The sequence below is a fragment of the Ovis aries genome, chromosome 19 (genome assembly GCF_016772045.2).
Source record: "Ovis aries strain OAR_USU_Benz2616 breed Rambouillet chromosome 19, ARS-UI_Ramb_v3.0, whole genome shotgun sequence".
Classification (NCBI taxonomy): Eukaryota; Metazoa; Chordata; class Mammalia; order Artiodactyla; family Bovidae; genus Ovis; species Ovis aries.
In genome coordinates this window covers 58,209,829-58,217,053 of record NC_056072.1, presented here as the reverse complement: position 1 = coordinate 58,217,053, position 7,225 = coordinate 58,209,829, and positions in this window count along the sequence as shown.

The window sequence follows — 7,225 nt, the reverse complement described above, 5'->3', positions numbered from 1 at the left end:
TTTAACCACCAGCGCTGCCTGATTTTGTTCAGAGCTGCACTAGGCTTGAAAAGAGCTTCATTTCTGGGCTTCCTGTGCAGCGAGGAGTGGTCCTAGGAAAGCGTCCTAGCCAGTGGGTTTGAGCAGGTGGCGTTGGGAGGGGCTTCTGGGAAACTCATTTGGCTACTCATCCTCTGGCAACTCTTTTCCTATCTGCTTTGGATTTGGATGTGATGGCTGGAACTCTACAGCTACCTTGTGAGCATGAGGACAAAGGGCATACCTGAAGGAAGGTAGGGGATAGTGTGTGCCTGGTCTGTATACCTCCTGGGTTTTAGTAATAAGAGAGAAAAACAAATCAGCATCATGTTTTAAGCCACAGTTATATTTAGATTTTCTACCAAATGCAGCCCCACAAAGAAAAGCAACGGCGACCAAGAACTTCCAGGCAAGGCAAAATGAAAACCTTTATGAGATCAAGTCTGGGAAGGCAGTAAGAATGCGGCGACTCGGAGCACAGGATTCTATGCAGTTTTAGAGGCTGACCTTAGAATTTGGCTGTGAGCTTCCTAACAGCCAAGCAAAGGAGGGAACACTGACGCTGATGTGATCCCCATGGTCCCCTGGCAGCCTCTGTGAGTCATCCCTCTCTTATGTCTTGAACCCCTCATCTCTCCTCGCTCACTTCCTTCCCTGGCACCTTTCCCCGTACTTCCTGAAGGAGTCCTCTATGCCCTCGACTCCACTCTCCACCCTCACCTTTCTAGGTTCCTGGCTGAACTCAGAGAGGACCTTAGCAGGCCTCTCACACTTGGCCCTCACTCATTAATTCAACAGATTTTCACTGGCCACTCCCTGCAGCCCAGGAGTAACTGCAGTGCAAGGAGCAGACCCTAACTCCCACCCTGCACTGAGCCGGTGGGCACACCAGCCCCTCAAATCCGTGCCTGGGCCTGCTGTCCTGCTCATACCCCCGTGGAGACGGATGACAGGCTGAGGGTGCGCGGTGCTGCGGGAGGGGCGGGATCTTATAATATAAGGTCGCCAAGGAAGACCTCACCCAAGAAGGGCGGGGAAACCTCCAGGAAACCTGTTGCCTTAGTGAGCACAAGTGCAAAGGCCCGGAGGTAGAAATATGTTTGGCTTGTTCGAGAAGCAGCACAGAGGTAGCGTGGCTGAAGCTCGGGAGAGAGTAGTTGAAGACGAAGCTGGAGAGGGAATGGGCTGGGGTCTTTGGAGCCTCAAAGGCGCTGTGAGCCTTGGAGGTGTGGAGCGGGGTGGGGGGCGTGACCTGGCTCAGCCTTCGCCAGGCGCCCACCTCCTCCTGGAACCCTCTTTGCATTTAGCTCCTGCGTTTCCTCTGACCTCTTGCTCTCCCCTCTGGGCTGGTTTCCTTCCCGTCTCACGTGACAGAGCCCCGGGGCTGTGTCCTTCATTCCCCTCTGCCCTGGCTCCTTCCCCTCACGTCTCCTCAGTCCTTCGGTCACCAGGACTGTCTGCTCCTTCCTGCCTCCCTCCTCACCCTCTCACCCTCTGCCACCCCGGCCCTCCCCAGCACTCACACTCACTCTCAGCTGCCGTCCAGCCTCCGCCCTGGCCTCCCTGCCTCCAATCTCTCCCCACCGGCCCGTCCCTACCCACAGTTCACCCTGTAACTCAAAACCAACTGTTCCTTAAAAAAATGCTCCAATGTTCTGCCTCCCACTGCCCCCCACGACCTTCCCACAGGTGGAGACAAAACTCCAGTGTGTGGCCCTGTGTGCCAACCTGACCCTTGCCAGCTCCGGTATCAGCTCGGGCCACTCCTGCCCCAGGAGCCTCTCCCAGTTCCCAGGAGGCAGCATCCTCTCCCACACCTCCGCGCCCACACGCGTCCTGTCCTTTCTGCTTGGAATGTCCTTGTGCATCCACGTGACCTGGAAAGCTCTGACTCACTTGTGAATGAGAGGCACTCAGGGTGATTCTGACTGCAGGAGGGCTGGCCTTCGAGGACACTGATTTTCACCTCACGAGAGTCTGGAGGGGAGGGAGGCAGTGTGTGTTCAAGGGCTTGACCCAGACACCAGACTTCTAGTTTTCTCCACCCTCCCACGTGGACACCTCGGCATGATCACTTTCCCTGCAGGGTGGTGACTCACAGCCCCAAAATGGCTGCCATAGCACCAGCCACACACAATAGATCCAACGCAGGAAGCGACCAGGGTACCAAGATATTTTCTCCCCTGTGCTAGTCTGTTATCATGAAGGGAACGTTTCCCCAGAAGCCCCCAGCAGACCTCTCCTGATGTCTCATGTCCGCTCGTGGACCAGTCACAGGCAAATAATGATAAGGATGGCAAGATTAGCACGGGGCAATCATCCTTTGTTCGCTGGGTCAATGCATTTTAGCAAAAATGAGAGTCTTGTTACTGAAGAGAGAGAAGCAATGACGGTAGAGTGGGACAACCAACCAAATCTGCCACGTGAAGTCGAGTTTAGATGCCCGTCACCTGTCTTTTCCCCACTGGACACACCGGGAGCTGGTGAGAACCTAAACTCCAGATCATGTTCCAGGGACTCCTGGCCCTGGAGTCAGTATTTCCTAGGCCCCATCCCATGTGTCTATTTCTCTAAGCCCAGTTTACAGAAGAGGAAGTTGGGAAGGACAGGTAGGCGTTGAGGGGAGGAGGGGCTGGCCTCTCACATCGAGTTCCCGCTGGAAATCGGCTGGCGAGAGGGGCGCTCTGCAGGAACGGAGCTGTTACAGGTCTGTACTGGCCAGTATGGTAGCCACAAGCCACACGGCTCTTGAGAGCTTGAATGGCCACGTGGTGCTGGAGCTAAGCCTGGACCTTCGGTGCTGCTTCAGACGAGAGGTGGGCTGGCCGCAGACAGACAGATGGCCTCACCACGTGTGCACTGGAGTTGGCCACATCCTGGCCCACACTAGGAGCTAGGCGCTGTCCCTAGAAATGCGATTAGTCTTGGAAAGGGGTGGCAGGGTGAGGAAATCATTCATCTGCCCTAATGAGCTCTGGAAATCATTTATAAGGAGAAGCAAGGCCCTACATGTGTTCTGCTCAGAGCACTTGCCTCTGGAGTCTGGTCCATCCCACAAGTGGCAGGCGATGGGCTCCAGGCTCCCACCTAAGACACCGCATGGTTCATCAGGACCTGAGCTCTGAGCGCTGGGTGGGGGTCTAGAGATGCCATCCAGGCAGCCCCTCATATTCTCGCAAGGGAACCCGAGGCCCAGAGACCGGTGTGCCAGTGACAGAGGAGCTGGTCACTTACCCAAGGTCTGCCGTGGGGCTGGGGACTTGCCAGGGCTCTCACTGCAGCCTCCTCGGCTCCCATCCCTTCTTTTTCCCACAAACCTGTGGTCATGAGGGGTGAGAGGCCACTGTCTCCACCTTAGCTCTGCCGCGGACACTCCAAGCCAGGAGGCACAATCCCACCAATTTCTCATAGCGATGAACCAGTAACAAGTGCCTAGGCCAACCAGCGCCTGGGGACAAGTCACCTTGAGGGCAAAGTCAACATCCAAAGGACTGTCCAGAAGGAAGAGTCACAGACAAACAAAGTTGGAGGCTTGACCAAACCATGCCTGAATTCATCCCTTTTCGGAATTTCCATTATGTGATCCAGCAAATCCCCCTTATAGGTTGAGTTGTTCGGTCACTAAGTCATGTCTGACTCTGCAGCCCCATGGACTGCAGCACTCCAGGCTTCCTTGTCCTTCACTGTCTCCCAGAGCCTGCTCAAACTCATGTCCACTGAGTCAGTGGTGCCTTCCAACCATCCCATCCTCTGTTGCCCCCTTCTCCTGCCCTCAGTCTTTCCCAGCATCAGGGTCTTTTTCAGTCAATTGGCTCATCGCATCAGCTGGCCTAAGTATTGAAGCTTCAGCATCAGTCCTTCCAAAGACTATTCAGGGCTGATCTCCTTTAGGACGGACTGGTTGGATCTCCTTGCAGTCCAAGGGACTCTCAAGAGTCTCCTCCAGCACCACAGTTCAGAAGCCTCAATTCTTTGGTGCTCAGCTTTATGGTCCAGCTCTCACATCTGTACATGACTAGTTAAAATTGGGTTTTCAGTTACTTGCCACCGAAAGCATTCTTCCTGATGGTCCTTCTGACATCCCTTGTCATGCACCCCTCCAGTTCTCCTGAGGTAGTAGTGATTAACCCCAAACTATACGTGGAGAGTTCTGGAAAGTGACAGGTGCTGGTCCCAGGCTACGCAGTCTAGCAGTCAGTGGACCTGAAAGACAGAAGCCGTGCCGTGTCCTGTTCTTTCGCTTCCTTCTCGTAACATGTCTGTGTGTTGGGGGTTGGTGCCCTTCCTGGGGGGCACTAGAGGTAAGAACCCGACTGCCAGTGCAGGAGGCGTAGGAGACTGAGGGTTGGATCCCTGGGTCGGGAAGATCCCCTGGAGGAGGGCACGGCAAAACACTCCAGTATTCTTGGTGGAGAATCCCACGGAGAGAGGAGCCTGGCGGGCTACGGTCCATGGGGTTGTAAAGAGTCGGACATGGCTGAGTGACTTAGCACAGCACAACCCTGTCTTACAGACAGGGACACTGAAGTTCAGAGGTGAAAGGGACTGGCCCGGCTTCTCACGATGACCCTGAGGGGGGCTGGGGCTGCGTGGCAGCTGTGCTGAGCCCCGGCTTAGAGCTGTCTCGTGAAGAGCTCTGGCGGCGCTCTTGGCTTGTGTGAGAACGCTCTGGTTGTCTTTGCGAGGCTGCTGTGGAAGTGCGTCTTGGAGAACCTTCACCTAAGGGGCCGGATGGATGCTTTTCAGTCAGGAGCCGCCCTGAGGTGACCCTCTGGGTCAGTGGTTGCCACGTAAGACACCACCCAGAAGCTAGCGACTCGAATCCACAGCCATTTATTCTTGCTGCCAGCCTGTGGTCAGCTGGTTGGTTCCCCTCTAGACCAGGCCGCACGCTGGGTGGCTTCAGAGAAGGGAGCTTAAACGGAAGGGCTAGTGGGGCTCACGGAACCACCGGAGTCAGGACGACCTGGTTTGGAATGTGGGCCAGAACGTGTAGGAATGTTGATGTTGCACAGACTCGACTCCCAAAGGGACAGCCCCTCCGAGGAAACTTGTGGCTTGCGTTCCTTGGCATTGTGAGACATTGGTTCCGCTCTGCCACCCGTGGTGAAATTGTATCAGTCAGATGTTGCTGTGTAACAAAACAACCGCAAACCCATCTGCTGCAAACATAAGCTTGCGCTGTTGTTCTCGAGTCTCTGGCTCACCTGGGCAGTTCTGATGTTTTCACACTTTGGAATAATCATGTAGCTGTTAGAAAGAACTTGAGCAACAAATGTCAACGTGGATAAATACAGTGTCGCACCTGAGGAGCCTGTACAGAAAGGATACTTATAATGATGCATTTATGTAAAACGCAAGGACAGTGTTTATAAAAAGGGAAGGGCCCAGAGGACTCTCTGGAGAGCTGGCAGAGAGCGCCCTGTGGCCACTTCCTGACCACGTGCCTGCTTTGCTCTGCTTTGCTCAGACTTCGTCAGTCAGTGGGGCTTCCCTGGGCAAGAGGGGGAAGCTGGTGGTGAGAGGTGGACGTTCCCTTCTGCCGGGAGGACCCCCAGAATGGGGAAGGGGAGGCTCTGGAGGACGTCTGGGGGCATTAGCGGAGCGTGGATGCTGCCCACCCCAAATGAGAGCCCTGCCCTCCCCCACACCCAGGTCCCTCCCCCGCTGGTCTCCATCTTCCCAGAAGTTTTTAACCCTTCTGACCAGCGCCTGTCTCTTCTGGGCTTTTCTGGAGTTCTTTGTCCTCTGTTCCTCCCTCAGGGTCCCCAGACTTTCCTGCTGTTGTCTGTGCATCCGATCTGGTGTTTCAGGATTTGGAAGGTGGAGGGGCTGAGAGAGATGGGCTGGAAGGGGATGGGCAGGAGAGGCTGAAAGGCTGAGACTCCTCGGTCGTCTGTTCTCCGCAGCGCCCCAGTCCAGAGACGGCTGCCTCGTCTTGGGGACTGGCTGGTCATGGAATTTCTTCAGGGAGATGGTGACTGTCCCCTGAATTACCTCCCAGTTGCCGCTGAATGTCCTTTGACTTAGTGTCTGCTGGCACTCCTGGAGAGTAAGTGACCCCTGTCTGTCATCGCTTCTGGGGTGTGTGTGGGATGAGCAAAAACGTTCCTGGCACTTGCTTTCTAGCCTCGGGGTGCTGTCTCAGTAGAGGCATGGCTGTGAGCTGGGGGGCTCACACAGTGGTCAGCAGATGGGTGTCCCCCGTCCAGGGGGACCTGGGCTTGGCACCAGCAGTACCCACAACCTTCTGCCGCAGGCTGGACATCACATTGCCTAGGGGAGCGTGTATCATGGGGGCAGGGTCGGGGGGAGACCAAGAAGGGGGCAGCAGTGTGGTCCAGGCGCGAAGAGGTGCTTTGAAGGGTAGTAGTTGCCGTGGCAACTGAGAGCTGGGGCCGGATCGCAGAGAGACCATCCCAGAGGGCTCGGCAGTGGTCGGCTGTGGGGCCAGGGGAGGTGGGCAGGACGGGTGCTGGCCAGGATCCCAGGTTGACTCACAGACAAGCAGGTGAGGGTCCTAGAGGGAGCCTGGCCCCCAACTGCCCCCTTGGCTGGCCGGCCACGTCCAGCTCCGCAGGGAGAGCGTTCGCTGAGCCGGACTGAAGCGGCCGGGCAACGAGACCTCACTGTGCCTGGGGCGGGGGGTGAGCAGCCTGCCTCCGGGGCACACAGGCGCTGAGGCCCGTCTGGAGCCGTGCGGTCAGGCTCAGGGTCTGAGTCATGACCGCCCCCCCTGTGCTCGCTCCCATGAGCCAGAGAGCCCCGGGACCCCAGGGCTCAGGAGCCAGGCCCTGCCCTCTGCCCTCAAGGCCCTGGAGGCCCCTGCGCTGAGCCAAGCACGCTGACCAGGCTGCCCCCTCCCCGCAGCCCCGACTCCACCTCCTGGGCTCTGCGTCCAGGAGATGAGCTCAGGGCTGTTCCTGCTGTCCCGGGGGCTGAGGACTGCAGCCCTCGGAGGCCCCTGTGTGTGCTCAGTCGTGTCTGACTCTGCGACCCTGTGGACTGTGCCCGCCAGGCTCCTCTGTCCATGGGGCTCTCCAGGCAAGGACATGGGAGTGGGTTGCCGTGCCCTCCTCCGCGGCATCTTCCCAACCCAGGGATCGAACCTGCATCTCCTTCACCTCCTGCACTGGCAGGCGGGTTCTTTACCACCAGAGCCCCCGGGAAGTGCCCAGATGCGCCCTGCCCCTCCCCGTCACACGGC